Below are 23,752 nucleotides of genomic sequence, written 5' to 3'. Positions count from 1 at the left end.
TATTGGGAGTTTATTCCTAAATTCTGTGAGTTGCAGGCAATATGCCTGGTTTAATAGGGTTAATCATGCTGACAGGGGGGCTTTAAATCAGTTTGTCAGGCTAACCATGCCCATTTTCCTACCTACGTTTCAAAACTGGAATGAGTGGTGTATAAATGTCACAAAATGTTTGTGCTAACAAGCTCTAAAAGTCACAAAGGTCCTATTTTGCAACTTTTTAAAGACAGTGCAGGGCATGATAAAAACCTGTTTGGTTGAGGAAGTATATTTACCTCTTTGTTTCTCTCCCATCTTATCATTGATTGATGTTATTCTCTGTGAAAGGGCTCATGCACACAACCGTACGTATTTTGCGGTCTGCAGAAAACGGATCAGCAAAAAATTACGGATGACATCCGTGTGCATTCCGTATTTTGCGAAACAGAACAGCTGTCCCTTAATAGAACAGTACTATCCTTGTCCGTAATGCGGACAACAATAGGACATGCTCTATTTATTTTCAGAATGGAAATACGGAAACAGAATGCACACAGAGTAACTTCCGTTTTTTGCGGACCTATTGAAGTGAATGGTTCCGCATACAGTCCACAAGAAAAATGGAACGGACAGGGAAAGAAAATACATTCGGGTGCATGAGCCCTAAGTGTGTATACTGTGTATAGCTGTTAGTCACTGATATGACAGCCCGCCTGGCTACTGAGCTCAGAAAGGATTTACTGAATCAGCAACTTCTGCCCTATAACATTATGTCTACTGATTTCACTGCATTTCATGGCAACAGGTCCTCTTTAAATACTTGATGCTGTGGAGTAGGTTCTGCTGTAGGACATGTCCCATAGGTGATGCTTCGGACTTAAGGAAAAAAGTTTTTTTCGGGAAGTCAATTTTCCTATTCTCACAGTTGGTTTAGTAGTTAGTATAATCACTCTGCTCTTGCTGCAGAATAAATCAGCTCTCTGTAATGGTACTGTGGAGTATTACCTGTTTCGCAATTGCACTTCCATAGTCAGGCTTTGCTCTGGCCACTCTGGATACCTGAGTCTAAGGGGCCAAAGGTATTAACTCTGCCCCACACAAGGAGGTTGGACTTGGCTGCTTCAAAACCCTAGGTTGTCCCTGCAGAGTAGCCGCTGACTGGTGGAGCAAACAGGTATAAGAGGAAACAGACAAGCCTCAGGAGTCAATGCCAAATAATCAGAGGAAGGTCAGAGCTAGAAGGAATCCTACGTTAGAGTCAGGGTCTGAGCGAGGTCTAAGAACTGCAAGGGTTAATCCAGAGGAGAAAAGAGACAAGTCGGGTCAGGAAATAGGAAGTCAAACCAATAATCAAGCACACCAGAATGAAGGACAATAGCTGGCATTGGATAAACAGCACAGCAGATTCAAATAAAGAGCCAAGTTCCCAGATTGGCTGCACTAAACCTCCCCTAAGCGGACAATCAGCTGGACCTCTGGAGTGGCTGGACATCTGAGCACCATGACTGACCGAGTGAAGGAGGATGGAAACAGCCTCATCCCTGTTACAAGAAAACTATGTATCCTTCATAGTTGAGTCGTTACTATGGGTTAGGGAGCATCCACACGACCGCATGTATTTTGCAAGTCCGAGTACTGTCGATGTGCTTTCCGCATCCATATGTTCATTCCACAAGAGATAGAAGATATCCCATTCTTGGTTACAAATGCAGACCATGGACCCACTGAAGTCAATGAGTGCACAAAAAAGCTCATTTTGGTGGCTGCTGCACTAAAGTTGAACTGTTAACTGTGACATGCCAAATTACTGAAGAATATGCTGCTAATGTATGTTATGTTATTTCCATGCTTTGTTATGTAACTTGCATGTATGTTGCCATGCCATTTGTTATATGTAATGTGTTGTGTTACATACTACTAATGTGGGCCTTACACTAGTGGGGAAAAGCCAGAAAAAGTGCTATTAACAGGTATGGCATGAGTATATATTATATTATAGTATATATATATATATATATATATATATTATACGCTGTGTGTGTGTGTATAGGCCCTGGACATATCTGCATACTGGAGGAGTCATATTGATTTTGGCAGGATGCAGTGCACATTAAAGGGGTTTTCCGGGTGTGTTATACTGATGACCTATCCTCCTAATCAGCTGTCTGAGAATGCACCAGCGCCCACAGTAGGCTGTGCTTGGTATCGCAGCTCAGCCCCATTCACTTCAATGGGGCTGAGCTGCTCCTAGGCCATGTAACCAATGAACGTGATGTCACATGGCCTAGGGAAAGCTGTGGCACTACAGTAATCGCCGGTGCCTTCTCAAACAGTGGATCGGCAGGGGTCCCGGGTGTCTGACCATCAAAGATCAGATACTGATGGCCTATCCAGGGGATAGGTCATCGGTGTCAAACTCCTAGAAAACCCCTTTAAAGGTAAGCTACATTTGGGAGAGTGAGAAAAGCACGGTTGATAATGGACTGCACTGTATATATAAATGTATATACATTGTACTGTATGTACTGCATTATACTGTATATACGCATGTTGGAAGCAGCAAAGTTTTGCTGCCTCTTAGTAGCCAATAATGTTATTGGACCTTTTTGATCACATGTTCTATTTAAGGAGATCCTCGAGCTATAGTGAGAGCATGTCTGCGAGCAGTGCAGTTTCTAGGTAAAATTTCTCTCAGGGCGAGTGTCAAAAAAACTCCCCCCCCCCTCACAACTGCTCGATGAAATAAGTGTCCCTATTGTAAAAATTGCACGGACGGTCACAGTGACGCACCCAGTGACCCACTGTCCCATAGACTCAGGCTCTCACTCACAGCAGGCTTCTTTCTCAGCACTGCTCCGGGCAGGCGGTAACAGACAGGCAGGTAGTGCGGGCGGCGGTGCTCACCTCACTCACTGTACGTCACGCATTGCGTGAGGTACAGTGAGTAAGCCCTGCCGCCCGCACTGCCTGCCTGTGGGGGGACATTATTTTTAATAAGGATCACTATGGACATTATTTAGAATGGAGGCTGCTGTGGATGTCATTATAACTGTATAATGTCTGATAGGCCTAGTCCTGAGTTATATTACCCTGCCCTGTATAATAATGTATCCTGATACCCCTTAGTTATATTACTCCAGCGGGGTAATATAACTAAGGGGTATCAGGGATGGGTACATTATTATACAGGGCATGGGCAGGGTAATATAACTCAGCTCAGGACTAGGCCTATCAGACATTATACAGTTATAATGAGTAATGACACCAACAGCAGCCTCCATTCTAAATAATGTCCATAGTGATCCTTATTAAACTTAATGTCCCCCACAGTGACAGTGGCCCCCATTTTCATGTCTCCCACAGTGGCCCCCCCATTGTAATTAATGCCCCCCCATTGTAATTAATGCCCCCCCCCATTGTAATTAATGCCCCCCCAGACCATCACTCGCCTCACAGCAGGCATCAGCACTGCTCAGGGGCTCAGGGCGGGCGGTAACAGGCAGGCAGTGCGGCGCTCACTCACTCACTGTATGTCACGCGCCTGCACCGCCTAGTGGGAGGATCAGGCGCGTGACGTCAGTAAGTCTGACCAGGGCCGGTGCAAGGATTTTTGCCTCCCTATGCAAGATAAAAATTGACGCCCCCCCCCCTTATCAGATCCGGAATTGCGGACCCGGATCCGCAATTCCGATCCTGAAAAAAAATAGTACATGTCCTATTCTTGTCCCCAATAGCGGACAAGAATAGGCATATTCTCTTAGTGCCGGCAATGTGCGGTCCGCAAAATGTAGTATTAATAACTAAACAATTAAATGATACACATATTGCATTGTCTACTTACCACCAGGACAATTAGATTATCTGGTCTCTGGCTGCAGTCTGGCTCTTGGTCTGGCTCTGCAGACTCCCTTGTCACTCTCTTCTCCCCCCCTCCCTTGTCACTCTCTCCCCCCCCCCTCCCTTGTCACTCTCTTCCCCCCCCCCCTCCCTTGTCACTCTCTTCCCCCCCCCCCCTCCCTTGTCACTCTCTTCCCCCCCCCCCTCCCTTGTCACTCTCTTCTCCCCCCCCCCCTTGTCACTCTCTTCTCCCCCCCTCCCTTGTCACTCTCTTCTCCCCCCCCTCCCTTGTCACTCTCTTCTCCCCCCCCCTCCCTTGTCACTCTCTTCTCCCCCCCCCCCCTTGTCACTCTCTTCTCCCCCCCCTCCCTTGTCACTCTCTTCTCCCCCCCTCCCTTGTCACTCTCTTCTCCCCCCCTCCCTTGTCACTCTCTTCTCCCCCCTCCCTTGTCACTCTCTTCTCCCCCCCCCCTTGTCACTCTCTTCTCCCCCCCCCCTTGTCACTCTCTTCTCCCCCCTCCCTTGTCACTCTCTTCTCCCCCCCCCCCTTGTCACTCTCTTCTCCCCCCCCCCTTGTCACTCTCATTCTACTCTCCCCATCCCCCTTGTCACTCTCATTCTCCTCCCCCTTGTCAATGTCACCTCTAATGTAGCGTGGCCGAGCTCTGTTCGCTCCGCGGTACAGGAGCTTTTGTTTCCTGTACCCGGCTGACAGGAAGTGCTCACTTAGTGTGCACTTCCTTTCAGTCCGGCCGGGTACAGGAAACAAATGCTCCTGTACCCCGGGCCGGACCGAACAGAGCTCGGCCACGCTACATTAACAACTCAGCAGTCTGCAGTGCAGGCAGGCTGCGCAGCACTGAGCCGGCCGCTCAGGAGGCTCAGCATGAGGGGCGCCGCCGGCCGGCTGTCCGAACCTTTACCGTCCTACATAACCAAATTTTTATTTTTATTTTTTACCTCAACGGGCGCCCCTTGCTTCTGACAGCGCCCCGGGCGGCCGCCCGTCCCGCCCGCCCCTAGAAACGGCCCTGTCTGCGAGATGACATATAGCAGTGCGCCGCATACCTTGTGTCAGTAATAAGCAGGCATAGAGAAAGGATGGGCTGGGGAAGCTGCTGCTGAAGACAGATCCAGCAATACTCCTGTGTTTAGGCCAGTCAGCAAGTGGAAGTGTGTGGCACTTAACATAAGGGTACACAAGCTGAGCATCACAGTGGATAGGGAGAGTCTGGAGCAGGGGTAGCCGAATTGCACTTCCTAGCTCTTGCAACCTGAAGCAGCTAGGGATCGGTACAAAGTGATTGTTAGTGTGATGCAAGAAAGAGAGAGATACAACGACCTAAAGAGACACAAGTACAGATCGCGCAGAATTGCACCACAAAGAGCATTACAGTGGCAGAAAAGCAGAAAAGCCATCATCATTGCTGCAAAGCAGAGCGAGCCAGAACAAGAGAGAATAAATCTGTTGTCTGTCACCTCCACTATGCTACCCTCACTGAGCGTTTCTAAATGTTCATTGTGTTACCCTAAACATACAAATTACACTTTTAATTTCATTTACAGACGAATTCAATAAGTATTATGCATTTTTGTACTTCCCGCCTTTTATGCAAATTAACAGAAAAGAGTCCTATCTTACTTGTGTGACCAGAGAAGAGTCATATTTTCAAGCTCTGACTCATCTCAGGGACAGGACTCATCTCAGGTTAATTTGCATATGTATCAAATAGTTTTTTTTAAACAATAAAAGCACACAGAGCTATGGGGACTGGGTATTGCGGATGTGCTAGCGGCCATCTAGCAACCCATGTCCTCAGCTCTATACACAAAATCCCGGTGACAGGTTCCCTTTAAGGCTACTTTCACACTAGCGTTCGGAGCCGGTCCGTCTGATGTTTTATCAGACGGATCTGCTCCTATAATGCAGACGTTTGCATCCGTTCAGAACGGATCCGTCTGCATTATAACTTAGAAAAATGTCTAAGTGTGAAAGTAGCCTGAGCGGATCCGTTCAGACTTTACATTGAAAGTCAATGGGGGACGGATCCGCTTGAAGATTGAGCCATATGGTGTCATCTTCAAGTGGATCCGTCCCCATTGACTTCCATTATAAGTCTGGACGGATCCGCTCGCCTCCGCACGGCCAGGCGGACACCCGAACGCTGCTTGCAGCGTTCAGGTGTCCGCTCACTGTGCGGAGCGGAGGCTGAGCGCTGGCAGGCGGATGCATTCTCAGTGGATCCGCCTCCACTCAGAATGCATTAGGGCCAGACGGCTGCGTTCAGGGCCGCTTGTGAGCCCCTTCAAACGGAGCTCACGAGCGGACACCTGAACGCAGGTGTGAAAGTAGCCTAAGACCGGCATTTTAGACGCCGGTCTTAATAAAGCCCTAAGCTGGCGGTGTGTCCATTGCGCTGCCATCTGCGACTGAAATACGCCTAATACAGGCATATTTAAGTATACTAAATGACCCCCTCTGTAACCACAAAGCTTGTTGCCTCAAAAGGGATCAGCAAAGCCATTGTTTTGTAGTTACAACTGTGTCTGCCTAATTTCTTCCTCCACATCCTTGAGCCGGGAGCGGAGGATAACACTCATGGGCCTGAAATATCCTTTGTTAGGACTGTCTGGAGGTGTTAACTTCTAAGCTTTCGCCTGGCCATACTATCAGTGCCCTTAGTGTCCCTCACAGTAAGAATGCTTCCACACAGTAATGATGCTGCCTTTGTGCCCCCACACAGAAGGTATTCCCCTTATTGCCCCGACACAGTAGTTATGCTCCCTTCCTGCCCCTCACAAGAAGAATGACCCTTTAGTACCTCCTCAAAAGGCTGTTGCCCCCTTAATACCTCATCAAACTAATGTTGCCGCTTAGTGCTCCCTTACAATAGTGCCTCCTTAGTGTCCCCTCATAATAGTGCTGTCCCCTTAATGCCCCCTTACAGTAGTGCTGCCCCTTAGTTTAAATAAAATTAAAGTTACATTTACCTAGCCCCCAATGAACTGAACACATCATCTCGCGCTCGTGCTCTCTTCTGCTCAGTATAGCAGGAACAATGATGTCACTGATGCGCCTGCTGGGGAGCACATAGCTGAAGAATGGCGTAGCAGGGAGGTGACGGCCATTGTATTCAACTGTAGCTGCCTCTTCAGCAGTGGTGTCGCCAGGGGGGGCCAGAGGGGGCCACGGCCCCCCCTACATCATGCTCGGCCCCCCCATGTGCCCCCCCAACTAAAATGCGCCCCCCCCCCAAAGTGAGCTGCCGCCGCCGGGCACAGGGAGATGAGCGCTTCCATTGCGCTCATCTCCTTACTACTGCCTGTGCCAGCGGCGGTGCAGGGGAGGGAGAGGCGTGTCCCTTCCCCTTGCTCTGATAGGCTGCCGGCCTAGCGCCAGCAGCCTATCAGAGGCCGGCGCAGGCGGCACGATCACGTCATCGCGCTGCCTGAGCCATACAGCGTGGGACACAGACCAGAAGAGGCCTGCATCGCATCGCTGCCACTGAGGTAAGTATAAGTGTTCTTTTTTTTTTTTTTTCCTTACAATAGTGATACTGAAGGGGTGGGGGACTTAATAATGGCACATGATGGGGGGGACTTAATAATGGCACATGATGGGGGGGACTTAATAATGCCACATGATGGGGGGGACTTAATAATGGCACATGACGGAGGGGGGACTTAATAATGGCACATGACGGGGGGGGGGACTTAATAATGGCACATGATGGGGGGGACTTAATAATGGCACATGATGGGGGGGACTTAATAATGGCACATGATGGGGGGGACTTAATAATGGCACATGATGGGGGGGACTTAATAATGGCACATGATGGGGGGGGACTTAATAATGGCACATGATGGGGGGGACTTAATAATGGCACATGATGGGGGGGGGGGCTTAATAATGGCACATGATGGGGGGGGAGACTTAATAATGGCACATGATGGGGGGGACTTAATAATGGCACATGATGGGGGGGACTTAATAATGGCACATGATGGGGGGGACTTAATAATGGCACATGATGGGGGGGACTTAATAATGGCACATGATGGGGGGGACTTAATAATGGCACATGATGGGGGGGGACTTAATAATGGCACATGATGGGGGGGACTTAATAATGGCACATGATGGGGGGGGGCTTAATAATGGCACATGATGGGGGGGAGACTTAATAATGGCACATGATTACTGGCACGTAATGGGGGGCTTATTACTGACAGGTAATGGGGGGCGACTTAATAATGGCACATGATTACTGGGACATGATGGGGGGGCTTATTACTGGCACATAATGGGGGGCTTATTACTGGCACGTAATGGGGGCTTATTACTGGCACGTAATGGGGGGCTTATTACTGGCACGTAATGGGGGGCTTATTACTGGCACGTAATGGGGGGCTTATTACTGGCACATTATTGGTGGGCACTATAGGGGCATCTACTGAGGCAACACAAAGAAGGGGTGTTTTATATGGGGGGCTCTGTACAGTAGCATTTTATACTGGGACACATTATGGTGGGTACTATGGGGAAGGGGGGAGAGGAGTACTATGGAGTCATCTACGGGGGCACTAAGAAGGGGTAATTTATACTTGCAAAATTATGGGGGACACTGAGGGCATCTACTGGGGCATTTTATACTGGTACATTATGGGGGGCACTAGGAGGAAGGGGGGCATTTACTGGGGGCACTATATAGGGGTATTTTATACTGGCACATTATGGGGGACATTAGCTCAACTGGGGGCATAAGGGGGTATTTTTTGCATTGTCACATTATAAGGAGAATTATTTCTACTGGGGGGCATAATGGTGGGCTTTATTACTCCCCCATGGTATGACCCCCTAGTAGCAGCACCAGCCTCTCCCTGCTCTGCTGTCCCTCTGCCCCTTCTCCAAATCCTTATTATGAAATCTTTCTCATTAGGATAAAACACATCAGCTCCGCCAAGCCCCCGGACAAAGTATGGAAGTGGCGTCTGAGATCCCCAAGGGCCAAGTAACTGTAAGTGTTCATGTGAAATATGTTTATGTTATACACATATAGCCTACACTGTGCCACACAATATACAGTATACCTCTACACTGTGCCACACAATATACAGTATACCTCTACACTGTGCCACACAATATACAGTATACCTCTACACTGTGCCACACAGTATACCTCTACACTGTGCCACACAGTATACCTCTACACTGTGCCACACAGTATACCTCTACACTGTGCCACACAGTATACCTCTACACTGTGCCACACAGTATACCTCTACACTGTGCCACACAGTATACCTCTACACTGTGCCACACAGTATACCGTATACCTCTACACTGTGCCCCACGATATACAGTATACCTCTACACTGTGCCCCACGATATACAGTATACCGCTACACTGTGCCACACAGTATACAGTATACCTCTATACTGTGCACACAATACACAGTATACCGCTACACTGTGCCCCACAATATACAGTATACCTCTACACTGTGCCCCACGATATACAATATACCGCTACACTGTGCCACACAGTATACAGTATACCGCTACACTGTGAAGTCTGTTCTATAAGCACCCTTGTTCTGTGGCGGCGGACAGAAAATAATCTGGAAGTGCCTCTCCCGAGACCAGGCTCTGGATCCGCCACTGGTCTGGACCGCTCGCAGGAGTGTACATTTCTTCTAAACTGTAATCCGTATCCTCTGACCTGCAGAAATGAGCGCTCGCTCGATAACAACTAACAGGCAGTACCTGTAGGCTGTAGCCTGGCCCTGTTACCGAAGCTAGCCGAGTGGTGTAAGGTTAAGGTACTAGTAGAGATGAGCGGCTGCTGAATCCTGATTTAAAGTTAAAGTTACTGCAGGATATGGATTACGGTTTAGAAATGTCAAATGTACACTCCTGTGAGAGGCGGGGAGGGGGATCTGTGGATGACACTGTTATGGAGGGGGAAATGGGGATGACACTGTTATGGAGGGGGAAATGGGGATGACACTGTCATGGGGTGGATCTGTGGATGACACATATAGCATAAGATGCTATACCCGGTATGTGGCATCCACAGATCCCCCCCATAGCAGTGTCATACACAGATCCCCCTTTCTATAAAAGTGTCATCCACAGACAGCTGGACTTTTCTTCCCTGTTGCGGTTTTAGGTGATTGTCCTAACGGATCCCAGAGGGTTGAGAGGTATACAAGTGTCACCACAATGTCCTTAGTGGCACTAGTTGGTGAATACAGACATCACTGACAGGTAGGTTTGCTGGCAGTCGGACCCACTGCTGGCAGGCAGAGAGGAGCATGCGGGTCCAAACCTCTGGAGAAGCAATAGATGGAGCAGGCAGGCATGGGCTGCTAGTGTAACACAGGTTACACTATTGACAAATGTGTCGTAGACCTCAGTTACATGTTAATACAAAACTGAAGTTACTCAGGAATGACCCAACAGATCTACATAAGGCCTCTTGCACACAAATGTATTTTATTTCCGTTTCCGTTCCGTTTTTGCGGTTTGCGTTTGAGATCTGTATGACGAACCATTCATTTCAATAGTTCCACAAAAAAAAAAAACCTGAATGTACTCCATGCATTCTGTTTCCGTGTTTCCGTATATCCGTTCTGCTAAAAGATATAACTTGTCCTATTATTGTCCGCATAACGGACAAGGATAGTACTGTTCTATTAGGGGCCAGCTGTTCCGGAATGCACACGGAAGTCATCCGTATTTTTTGCGGATCCATTTTTTTGCAGACCGCAAAATACATACGGTTGTGTGCAAGAGGCCTAACTGAGATATAATTTACTCAGCAGGATCAAACCTAACAAGCATTAGGCCTGATTTAATAGGGTTGATCCTACTTACAGATGCTCTTTAGAATGTGGGTTTATAAACTCGTTGTGGGTTTCTGTTATTGTATATCCCATATAGATTTAAAGTTTAGTACATGAGCAAATAACATCTAAACAAAAATAAAATGCAAAAGATAAAACTTTAACAATCCCCCCTCACTAGCATTTCATGTTCCTAACATATGTTGTGTGAATAATTGAATGAGTGCAGTAAATATATTCAGCTGTGCTTGGCATATTGTTGGCATTTACACAATATACTGTATGTTGGGAAGATGATTTGTTACAAGTTGATTTTCAAACATTTTTACAAGCTAATAAATTTGGAAGATGTTTAAAAAGAATGTGAATTTCTAAATAAGAAGTGGCTTATTGCTTTTCTACTGCTACTGTAACTTCATTCTAACAATCACAAGGGTGAAAGAGTGCAGCGCCCGCTAACTGGGCACTGATTATATATTCTAGTGATATGCCACCAATGTCTGTCCTGAGACGACCTCTATCACCCCTTCAACCACAGTGACGTACCCATAACAGACATGGTCAATTAAATGGTGCCCTTCAAAAATATAACTTATCCCGCAAAAAATAAGCCATTATATGGTTATATTAACTGAAAATTAAAGAAGTTATGGCTATTGGAACGTGGGGAGGAAAAAAAAAAACACGAAAATGCAAAACCAAAAATGGGACCTGCACTTAAGGTGTTAAACACGTGTCACATGCACTGAAAATTAGCTTCAGGAGGGTGTACTGTTTAAAACAAACTGCATCCAGGTAGGGAGAGAGTTCTAGGTAAAACATGGGTTTCAATGGATCCTAAAATGGCTGCAAAGCTATTCCTATTCCTTCAGTAGATGAAAGTTAGGCTACTTTCACACTTGCGTTCGGGGCTCCGCTTGTGAGTTCCGTTTGAAGGCTCTCACAAGCGGCCCCGAACAGATCCGTACAGCCCCAATGCATTCTGAGTGGATGCGGATCCGCTCAGAATGCATCAGTATGGCTCCATTTCGCCTCCGTTCCGCTCAGCAGGCGGACACCCGAACCCGGCTTGCAGCATTTTGGTGTCCGCCTGGCCGTGCGGAGCAAAACGGTTCTGTCCTGACTTATAATGCAAGTCAATGGGGACGGATCCGTTTGACATCGACACAATATTGTGCAATTGCAAACGGATCCGTCCCCCATTGACTTTCAATGTAAAGTCAGGAGTCCCTATTAATATACCATCAGATCGGAGTTTTCTCCAATCCGATGGTATATTTTAACTTGAAGCGTCCCCATCACCATGGGAACGCCTCTATGTTGGAATATACTATTGGATTTGAGTTAGATCGTGAAAACTCAGATCCGACAGTATATTCTAACACAGAGACGTTCCCATGGTGATGGAGACGCTTCAAGTTAGAATATCCCTGCCCACCCCAGTTAACACAGAGGCGTTCCCATGGCTTCAAGTTAGAATATACTAAGAACTGTGTACATGACTGCCCCCTGCTGCCTGGCAGCACCCGATCTATTCCCAGTTTTAAATTCATTGGTGGCCAGTGTAGCCCCCCCTCCCTCCCCTGTATTAAATTCATTGGTGGCCAGTGCGGCCCCCCCTCCCTTCCCAGTATTAAATTCATTGGTGGCCAGTGTGGCCCCCCTCCCTCCCTTCCCTGTATTAAATTCATTGGTGGCCAGTGCGGCCCCCCCCCTCCCTCCCCAGTATTAAATTCATTGGTGGCCAGTGCGGCCCCCCTCCCTCCCTCCCCTGTATTAAATTCATTGGTGGCCAGTGCGGCCCCCCTCCCTCCCTCCCCGTATTAGATTCATTGGTGGCCAGTGCGGCCCCCCCTCTCTCCCCTGTATTAAATTCATTGCTGGCCAGTGCGGCACCTGAGGGGTAATTGTGCGGATCACAGCCCCCTGTAAGAGATCGGGTGCTGCCAGGCAGCAGGGGGCAGTCATGTACACAGTTCTTAGTATATTCTAACTTGAAGCGTCCCCATCACCATGGGAACGCCTCTGTGTTAATAGAATATACTGTTGGATCTGAGTTTTCACAATGTGAAAACTCAGATGTGAAAAAGCTGTCATGCAGACGGATCCGTTTTGAACGGAGGCAAGCGTTTGCATTATAGGTGCGGATCCGTCTGTGCAGATACCAGACAGATCCGCACCGAACGCAAGTGTGAAAGTAGCCTTAGGATGTCTCTGCAGGAGAGGTCTTCTACATTGCAATTGGTCAGAATTTTTCTTAAAGGAGTTATAGCACGAAATAAAAAATATCTAGAGTAAAGCACACCATTATTAAAAAAAAAACAAAAAACACTGCTCTCCGGTGTAGTTTTTGACCATTTCACCTGCATCTCCTAAGAGTGCGCTGCAATCAGTTCTATCCCTGCCCACCCCAGTTGCACAAGCTATGTTCTCCTGTCTTCCTCACCTTCATAAAAAATAGTCTCCCTCACAAAGCACCAGAAATTGCATTAATAAATGGCACTATGGTGTGTTATTACCCTCCACACCCGATTTCCTTCTCCACTGTCTAAGGCTGGGTTCACACCTGAACGTGTGAACCGTTCCTACGCGCTGTAAAACGCTCAACAAGGAGAAACCAATGCTTCCCTATGGGAATGGTTCTCACAATGGGCTTTCGCTTGTCTCTGTATGCGCGATTGCAAACGCTGGTGCAATCGCGCATACAGAGCGCTCCTTTCAGAACGCTCAGGTGTGAACCCAGCGTTAAGAGAGATGTATTCATATGAATTTAGAAGTAGGGAAGAATGAAAGTTATCAGGGGTGCTTTACCTGCTTCTCTATGAGATCCCTAAATTGCCACTGAGAGGAAGAAGGTGACCGGACACTGAGCATGTTGGTCTACCACTGAATGAAGGAAAAGGTGGACCATAATTGCAACCGCAGATTAAACAGCAGAAGGCGCTACCAGAGAGGAAAATGTAGCAGTATTTTTATTGCATGTCTATTGAAATAAAGCTTCTTTTATAATGCCCTATCCCTACATAGTAATGCTTTTTTGTGGGAGTGCAGAAGCACAAACAGGAGCATATGCGATTGCCCAGAAACCACCCTGATCACCGGTCCGCTCTCCAACTAAATCCTATTAGTAGAAGCTGCTGTACAGGCTGCCTCCTCACTAATCTTCAATGTAGCTGCCAAGCATGGAAATGCAACCATTTTATTGTGATGCTTCACAGGCACTTTATATTGGTTTGGTTTCCCTGACTGGCTACCTGCCTCCTTTTATTTTGGTTTGGCATGATGACTGCCTGATTAAGTTTGTGGTACAGGGGACAGTTTAGGAACAGGTTCCCACATGGCCAGGCTGTCCAAACACCCTGGCTTTTCTTGTAGGGACAATCTAGGGTCAATACCGGAGCCTTTCCCCCGTTTTCTTTCACCAGGCTTGTACAGCAATTGCAGCAGTAGATATACATAGCGTATATAGCATATACTAGGGACAAAAGAAGGGAATGGCTGTGAAGCCAGGCCAACCTTTTCAACGTGAATACCCTGCTTACTGGTAGGGACAATCTAGGAGTTTATACAGTTATTCCCACAACATCCACTGGGATTACTTTATGAATTCCATAGTTGCTTCATGTTAATATTCTTTGGAAGGCTCCGGATAAAACTATTCTTCACCAACTCCTTTGGAAGTCTATTGCTGAGCAAATCAGCTTGCCTGTTCTAATATCAATAGAAACCTAGAAACATAGAATGTGTCGGCAGATAAGAACCATTTGGCCCATCTAGTCTGCCCAATATACTGAATACTATGAATAGCCCCTGGCCCTATCTTATATGAAGGATGGCTTTTGGCCTATCCTATGCATGCTTAAACTCCTCCACTGTATTTGCAGCTACCACTTCTGCAGGAAGGCTATTCCATGCATCCACTACTCTCTCAGTAAAGTAATACTTTGCTTAAAGTGTTGTTTGTTCTCCTAAAAACATATTTGCGCAACACTATGGGGCAAAATTGTCCGAATGAAAACCTTTCCTAGATTAAGTATCATCAGAGTTTATTGTACTGTGTAGAATGGTATTGCATCACAATTAACTTTAAAGAGGACCTGTCATGAGTTTTTTTTTTCTAATACCTTCATCTGTAATCCACCTCTAGCAGATACCATTGCTAATACCCCCCCCCCCCCCCTCGATCTGTTCTGGTACAAAATATGCTAATGAGTAGGAAAGGTGCAGAGTCGAGGAGACCTCAGCTCTCCTCAGCGGACATATTCTTCTCCCTGTCTGTGACGCTGTCCAATCACTGCTGACCGCTTCCCAGTCAGGGAGAAGATGAGCTCTACTCGCTAGATTTGGTAAATCTAATGAGAACAAGCTATGAAAGTGAACATAGTACTCTCGTTAGATTTACCAAATCTTGCTAAAAGAGCTAATTTTCTCCCTGACTGTGAAGCGGTCATCAGTGATTGGACAGCGTCACAGACAAGGAGAAGAATACGGCGGCTGAGGTCTCCTTCTTCCTGTACCTCTGATAACCATTAGGATATTAGGTGCTAGAACAAAGTGGGGGGCATAGCAGAGCAAAAGAAGGGCTAATCTAAAACAAAAGAAAAACACAAAAAAAATTATAAAGCATGATGGCATCTGATTGGGGAGAACTACAGCAGGTCCACTTTAAACTTAAACATTATTTTTTTTACTTATTTTTAGTGCAAAGAAAATGCTCTCCTATGTGTTGAGTGGGCTGGTCTCGGGGCAGACTGGGAACGTAAAGTGGCCCTGGAAAAAATACTAAAAGTTGCCCTGTTTTTGGGTCCAAATTGATGGAAGGCAGGGCCAGCAATATCATATTGGGGCACATTATACCACCACAATAGAGCCAAATACCACAGTCCATCACAAAATACTGCCAGAAGCACAAAATACATCCCCAAAAAATTCCACTAGCCGGCCATGAGGAGGGTTCAGGCAGCCTCCTGGGCATCGGCCCACCGGGAAATTTCCCTGTAAGGTCTATGGCCAATTCGCCCCTAGCTGGTCTGCATGTTTAAGAAAATCTCCGGATATTATCAGATGTAGATTTATTTGACCTCAATCCATTTTAGTCTGTATCTGCTATAGACCTATTAACCTTAGTAAACCTTGCTGCTGACAATCTTGCCAACAGTCTGACATATATATTAGTCATGGAATATTCTAAAAAGACAATGCATACCTTACTCTGGCAGAATGCCATAAATGTATAGCACCAAGCACCTAAACCTGCTTTATTAGTACCTTTTTATAAGGTAGATTATAAAATCTCAAGAAGATCAGGCTTTAAAGCATTTTTGGCAATGGTACAGGGGATTTTACAACGCCAAAAACTGTCCCTTAGTTAATTAAGATGATTTCAGAGAAAGCTTGCTTGTTGTGTTACTATCCAGACTTCTGGATGAGCCTCCTTTACACTTTCAGTCTTTTTTAATGCAGTTTTTGAAGCTAAAGCCAGGAATGGATTCAGAAAATAGACACTCAGAGGGACATTTATCAAGACTGGTGTTCCCAAGATGCCTCGTAATAAATTATTCACATCTCTGGACCTCTGTGGGCCAGAAGCTGAAGTCTACGCCAGCTAGGGGCTATAACTTACGCCAGTTTCTGCAAAGCCGCTCCCTTTGCCTTGCCATTTTAAGAAAAGTGTTGCAGCTCAAAAAGTTACAAACCATGGCAAAAATGTGTTGTGAGGCATAGTAAATTCAGCTTTGGAACCCGCGCTGCCGTACAGAGGAAGAGGTGATACTGCACAGTTTCACACTCCGTGGGAGTGCGCCGCTGCTGGGTTGACAGAGGGTTAATTGCCAAAATAACCTCCAAGTTAGATTAACATAAAAAAGGGTAAAGGGTTCGACCCGCGCTGAAAGGTGCAGTGTAATAAAATAAAATTGCTGCAAAGATATGTGCTCCCCCTAGAATTGCGGTGTCGCTAGTGATAATAGTAACCACGATAATGCGCTTCAATCTTCAGTATACATAAGACTAAGATGCATCACTTGCCTATTTATGTGGTTTCTGATGTTCCTCACAAGGATAGTAGCGATGTCTTGCTGTAGGGTCAGTCTTCAGCTTCTACTCTCAGCCGCGTGGTCCCGGACGGTGACACTCGCGCATGAGGGAAGCCTGCAATAGTAATCTAGGGAGGGAATCCTCCGGAATCCTCCGTGTGACGTCACACTAGGTACGGAAACCTGCTTGGACCAAAAACACCAATGCGTTTCGGAACTATCGAGTTCCTTCCTCAGGGTTAGTTTTAGGTCCCGCCTGCTGATGATTAAGTAGGCGTCCATTTCCATGATTACTACTCCTGATTACCCCGCTACTCTCAGACGTCAGACTATCTGTTTAGATTCCAATTGTCCCATTTACATACATTTGAATTAAGGGGGATCTTCTCACTTTTTATGTCAAGTGTTTATCGTATTTTTTGCTCTATAAGACTCACTGGCCCATAAGACGCACCTAGGTTTTTAAGGAGGAAAATAAGAAAAAAAATATATTTAACCAAAAGGTGTGCTTTTGATGGGTTTTGAACTAATGGTGGTCTGTGCATGACACTATTATGGGGGATCTGTGGATGGGACTGTTATGGAGGGGATTTGTGGATGGCACTGTTATGGGGGATCTGTGGATGGCACTGTTATGGGGGGATCTGTGGATGGAACTGTTATGGGGGGTGATCTGTGGATGGCACTGTTATGGGGGGGGTGATCTGTGGATGGTAATCTTATGGAGGTGGATCTGTGGATGGCACTGCTATATATGTGTCACCCACAGATCCCCCACCCCATAACAGTGCCATCCATATATACCCCACCCCATAATAGTGGCATCCACAGATGCCCTAATATACCATAGGGAGGGGGGAGGGAGGAGGAGCCAGTGTCATGCAAATACGGCAGGGCCGATGAGGTCACAGCACTCTGGCCCCGCCGCTCACTCACTGCTTTATTGCTTAAACCTTTTATAATAGTAACTTTAATTGACGTTCCGATCCCCAGTCCCATCTGTACTACTTACTAAATGTCCTGTAGCAGGCAGAGCAGGGCGGGCGGCCAGCTGTAACTCACTGATGTCACGTGCCTGCGCCGCCTACTTTATGAATGAAGTAGGCGGCGCAGGCACGTGACGTCAGTGAGTTACGGCCGCCCGCCCGCCCTGCTCTGCCTGCTACAGGACATTTAGTAAGTAGTACAGATGGGGCTGGGGATCGGAACGTCAATTAAAGTTACTATTATAAAAGGTTTAAGCAATAAAGCACTGAGTGAGCAGCGGGGCCGGAGTACAGTGACCGCACTGGCCCCGCCGCATTTGCATGACACCGGCCCCTCCTCCCTCCCTCCTCCAGCTGATACATTCGCCCCCCACTTTTGGGGGGAAAAAGTGCGTCTTATGGGGCGAAAAATACGGTAAGTGCCTTTTTGTCCAATACTTCAAGTAAACGCAAACAGTTCAATTTCATGGTTGAGGCCTGCAGGTGCCAGCGCATTTAACCTGTAGATCCATCTTGTTTCATTTTTGGACATCAATTTAATGAAGTCCCCTCCTCTGGAATCTGGTATAATCTGTTCCAATGCCCCAAATTTTGACCCTTCAAACCTCGCTCTATGTTTTTCTTTGTAATGGCGTGAAAGTGGATGACCATGAAACTTTTTATTTATTTTTGGCACGTTAGATGTTGCTCTATTTTGTGGGTGTTGTGTGCAGTCTCTATTGTTTTTAATGGTTCAGTCTGTCTAGACAAATGGCATGCTTTGTATACCTTGCAGGGGAAGAAGCCGGCTCTATCATTTCTGCTTTTTTGAGTTTGTGATTCCCTAATCCTATTTTTAATAATAGAAGAAGCGATTAAATTGCCCAGATTTTGCGCCTTTTTAAATATAAACGTGGGAAGAGGGGGTATTTTATCCCCTATGATTTTATACTGTTTTACTGAGGATTTCCCAATGTTGTCTGATGATTATTTTTAGGATAAACTGACCGTGGTTGTATTGGGTGATAATAGGGACTCTCCACTCCATCTCATCTTCCATATTCATTTGGTTTATCTGTTTTTTATTGGATTTATTCAGTAATATTTTTCTGTCTATTATTGTGACCTCCTCTTTGATTTTTGTCAAAGTAGTTTTTTTTATATCCTTTCTCCTCAAATTTCTGTTCTAACACTTCCGCCTCTTTACAAAATTGTTCTATTGCGGTGCAGTTTCTTCTCAACCTTATAAATTGACTGTGAGGAATATTAGTCAGCCATACCGGTAAATGGCAACTATCTAGTGATATAAAACTATTGCTATCGGTTGGTTTAGAGTAGGTCTGGGTCTGAATTTGATTATTTTCAATATTGATTGTTAAATCTAAAAAGTTTACCCTTTCTGAACTGAAGGTTGGAGTGAATTGTAGATAAAATTCGCTTTTATTTATTTCAATAAAAAATTTGAGGAGGGTGTCCTCGCTCCCACTTCATATAAAAACAATGTAATTGATGAATCTCCTCCAGAGGACCAGATTCGCACGGAGATCACTATTGGGATAGATGGTAGGCTCTTCCCATCTTCCCAAATATAAATTTTATCCAAACTCGGTGCGAATCTGGTCCCCATAGTGGTCCCCCACGTCTGTAGGTAAAAATTCTCCTCGAATTTTAAAAATTATGATTTAATATAAATAATATGCATTCACCAATGAACTCAATTTGCTTCATTGGTAGTTCCCCTCCTTTCTGTAGGAAGTACTCGACTGCTTCTTTGCCTCTGTTTTTTTCAATCACCGTATATAAGGACATCACATCCAGAGTCCCTAAAATATAACCTGATTTCCATTTTTCTAATATTTGTAAAATGTGTTGAGTATCCTTCAAATAGGCCAGTAGTCCTTGTAAATACTTCTGCAGGATAACATCAACATATTTCGACAAATTTTATGTAAGGCCACCGATGCCAGATATTATAGGCCTCCTTGGTGGTTGGGTTTCACTTTTGTGAACCTTAGGCAAGTAATAGAAGATTGGTATTCTGGGGGCCTGTATATTTATAAACTTTTCCTCTTCTATAGTGATGATACCTTGATTTTTTCCTTTTTGGACTAGTCGATTCAGGTATTGTTTGTATTGTTGTATCGGATTAGATCTCAGTATTTTGTATGCTTTCTGGTCGCCTAAGATTCTCATAGATTCTTTTAAATATTGTGCATAATCCAGTATGACAATGCCTCCGCCCTTGTCCGCTGGGCGTATGACAGTCATTATTCTTTTGTATTGACTTTATACTTTCTCATTCCCCCTTACTTAGATTATACTGATATCTTTGCCTTTTCTTTTTCCTGTTATTTTCTATTTTTCTCAGATCTCTTAATATTAATGTTTCAAATGTTTTAAATGCCTCTGAGTACTCATTAATGGGGTTAAAGTTGGATTTTACCCTCAAGTGCATGTTAAAAAATAGTATTTATATTCTTAATGCTCCCTTCATCTGTATTTTCAATATTATATATATTTTTATTTTTGTTATTGATGGAAATATTTTGTTTATTACTATTTTTGGTTTCTTTGGTTATTTTACTTATTGGACTATTTTTATTTTTATTATTACTGACAGAATTATATAGTCCAAATTTTTTTCTCTTAAAAAAGTATTTAAAGCGTTAAACGAGTCAAATATTTTTATGTCATTGTTAGTTAATTTATACTGGCTCAGATTATATATTTTTTGACCCTCTATTTTGATCTCCTTTTTGGACTTCTTTTTTCCCTTTTTTCCTCTTTTTGTCGTTTTCTTGATGGTTGTGGTTGAAAAAAATCATTTTTTTATACTTTTTTTGTTTTGTTATTAGTGATGATTGGTTCAATTGGACTCTCGGGTATATAGTTCATATGTTTAGTTTTTCTTTTTACTGCAGCACTATAACTCATATTTTGTTTTATTTTTGCTCCACAATTTGGCTGTGAGCTTGGGTTCATGTTTTCCTGAGTTTCCTCAAACAAATTTTTCAGTGGACTGAATCTGTTAGATGACTCTATAGCACTAGTTTCCCCTCGTTTTTTCGGGGGTATGTTTTTCTGATGTGTAGTTGTTTGTGTGGGTGAAGTAGGGGGAGTGTAATTAGCTGCATCATCTTGTGAGCTGACCGTTTCTGTGCTCACATTATGTACCGTCAGGTCTCCACTTTTTAAAACCCCATTAGTGGGGTAAAAACTTTGGTAAATTACCCTCACTATCTTTTCTTTTGTATGTGTCCAACATATATGATTTATTCCTGCTTTTGGCTTCAAACATGGTGTCATAGAATCCATTAACCATTTAATATTTATAATTAATAACCAAACACATATGTTAAATCAACTATATCAATTTATTATTGGATTAATTAGGCCACGGTGTCTAATGTTACCATTGAACTTTAATTATATATATAATACCAACACCAATTTTAATTTATGAAAACAAACAATAATAGTCCGCCCTTGGCGACTTTACCCCATTCCGTCACTTTTTTTATTTTAATTTTTTTAAGGGGGGGGGGGCATTTTCTTCTCTGCTGTGTCTGCAACTGAACCTAACGATCTTCTCTCTTCTTTTAAAGGTTTCTGCACAAGCTCACTGCACCTGCCTTTCCACCAATGAGGAACTCCAGCCTGTACCATCATATCTCGGTAAGTAATGACCACATCTTTATTTATTGTTACATGCAAATAGAGGGTTAATGACACCATGTTCCCCCTATTTGCATCAGCAAATCAGTTTTTTCCATTGCGTAAAAACTGAATGTGTAAATCCAGTCTAAAGACCAAATACAGGCTTCATATTGAAATACACATATAGCTAAAACATTGTCACTTCTTGTTCTTGTTCTGATACACTACAAAAAACATATGAGGACCACCCCTGAAACCATTTCTATTGATATCGCTCAGTTGCAATATGTACAGCTGAGGAAGAAACGCCTGAGGTCACAATACCCCTAGCCAACGATATGCTGGAGAGGTGTAAACTATGCCACCAGTGGACGTGAAGATGTGAGGGGTGAATCTAATACATGAATCTAGATTTGGTGGATGTCAGATGTAGACCTCTCTCTAGAGTAAATTATAAATTAAACCATAAACTATGGTCTGTGGCAATAGTTTAGGCAATAGTTAGGCCCTTTCCTGTTTCAGTATCACAAAGCCTTTAGGAACAAACGAAACAAAAGAGTTTGTTATATACCAGTATATAAATTATAGAGTATATAAAATGGCTTAATATTGAACAGCTTGACTGGTTTGGGGTGCATTAAAAAGCTGACTATTCAAAGTAGAAAGCCTGACCAAAGGAATGGAAGCATGGTTTTGAAATGAGATGGTCAGCAAGTAATAAGAAATGTCTGACATGTTTACCATTTTTACATTACCATTTATTCTAGATTACCATTGAGACTGTGTTAGATCTTAGATTAGAGCCAAAAGAGCTGCTGCTGATGTCAATAGAAAGTAATTGTTGGCAATGGTTAAAGCAACTCTCTGGATCACATTACATGCATTAAAGTGGTTATTTCATAAATTAAAAATTAATAAATAAATATATATCTTAAGTAAAGCACACCATTATTTACTATATCAATGCACAAAAGTTTAATTTTTACCCATTTTATCTTTTTAAAGGGATTCTGTCACCAGAATTTCACTTACTGAGCTTACCAGGCATATGAGGTCGGCGATCAGGAGTGAATAAATTAGCAGTGGGGCGGTGCTGGGCTCAAGGAGAAGGGGTGCGGCTGGGCTCCAACGGACAGACGGACAGCCTCTTGGGCGCCTTATTTAGGTAATTTGCATATTAATAAAAGCGATTTTATAGACAAATTACAAGACACAGGGCAGTAATACTAGTATATTGTAATATAAATCATGTAGACATATTAACAGCTCAGTAAGTGAAATCCTGGTGACAGAATCCCTTTAAGTCACCTCTCTGCAGTTCTTGTCTCTTCACTTCCTGTGGGAGGGCAGCTGCTTGTCACATGTGACAGTCAAGAACCTGCATCTCCAAGGAGTGCATTGCGGGCAGCTCTTATTAACCTTTTCCTCCACTGCATAGAAAATATTCACTAATAGCACTATGGTACGTAATGCCCTCCTCCAACATCCTTCTTCACTGAGAAGAGAGCTAAATCTATTTATTGCTGTGAATTCAGAAGTAGGGACAAATGGGTGACCCTTTTTTGGACCTTGGAAATAAATGTGCATTCATAAACTTACTAAACTGCTTCAGAAATGATCTGTCTGGTTACTGTCTGTATATTAGACTTCAACTTACTGGACTACATACATATATTCAATGTACAGCACCTCAACCAGCCGATGTTCATATATGAACATTAAAGATTATTAAAGAAATTACCCACTTTATTATTATCGACAATATCAGAGCTGAGATGTCTTCTAGGTATAGAGGAAAGCTGCCAGTATCCTCTTTTCCCCAGGACCTACCTTCTCAAAGTTGCTGCAGGGACCCCCATATTCAATCATTTGGTATCTGCTATGTAAGCAGGTAATATTTGTATGTATTCGTACGGTGGGCCCCCAAAATAAATTTTACTGGTGGGCCCTAGGCACCCCAGTCCGACACTGCTTACTGCTAATGTCTGGACACGCAATAAATGGCTGTGAATGCTGCTTAGCCAATGAGTGGCCGCAGCCATTACCCACCTCAGCCAGTGATTGGATTTTTAAAACATTGAGCTGTAAGTGTCCTTTTTTCACTGTCCAGAAAGTTGGTGGTCTGAAAGTATGAAGCAGGATACCTGTAATTCTGGAAGTATTCATGTTTCATCTGAACTAGGGGATTAACTGAAAAGAGTGAATGCCAGCAACAACTATAGAAATTGTAGGTTTTTGTTCCGGAGAATTAAACACAGATAGGTTTACATTCTTCACTAAACTTGGCATTCAGTTCTAGTAAGCTTACACTTTGTATGCTCACAGTGTTTGTCCAAAGGGCACAGCTAAATGCCTGTCACAGGGAAGTAAAGGTAACTCCCTTTTAGTAAAATCCATTAAGCTCCTCTTATGTTCATCGAAATTACCAAC

General features: G+C 44.4%; 1 long non-coding RNA gene across 2 annotated transcripts in view; it reads left to right on the top strand.

Moving 5' to 3' along the window:
- Positions 1-1,255: 1,255 nt before the first annotated feature.
- The window catches only part of LOC122939154, a 39,188-nt gene continuing 16,691 nt past the window's right edge, over positions 1,256-23,752 (top strand). The window contains exons 1-2 of one of the 2 annotated variants that reach the window (XR_006390094.1): positions 1,256-1,803; positions 21,271-21,340. This is a non-coding gene — a long non-coding RNA (uncharacterized LOC122939154). Of the gene's footprint in view, positions 1,804-21,270; positions 21,341-22,345; positions 22,488-23,752 lie in introns of those variants that run through there. The other variant, XR_006390093.1, reaches the window with a different exon arrangement.

This window comes from Bufo gargarizans, chromosome 5, assembly GCF_014858855.1.
Source record: "Bufo gargarizans isolate SCDJY-AF-19 chromosome 5, ASM1485885v1, whole genome shotgun sequence".
Taxonomy (NCBI): domain Eukaryota; kingdom Metazoa; phylum Chordata; class Amphibia; order Anura; family Bufonidae; genus Bufo; species Bufo gargarizans.
The sequence above is the reverse complement of the archived record's forward strand: the minus strand, read 5'-3'. Positions and strand labels throughout refer to the sequence as shown.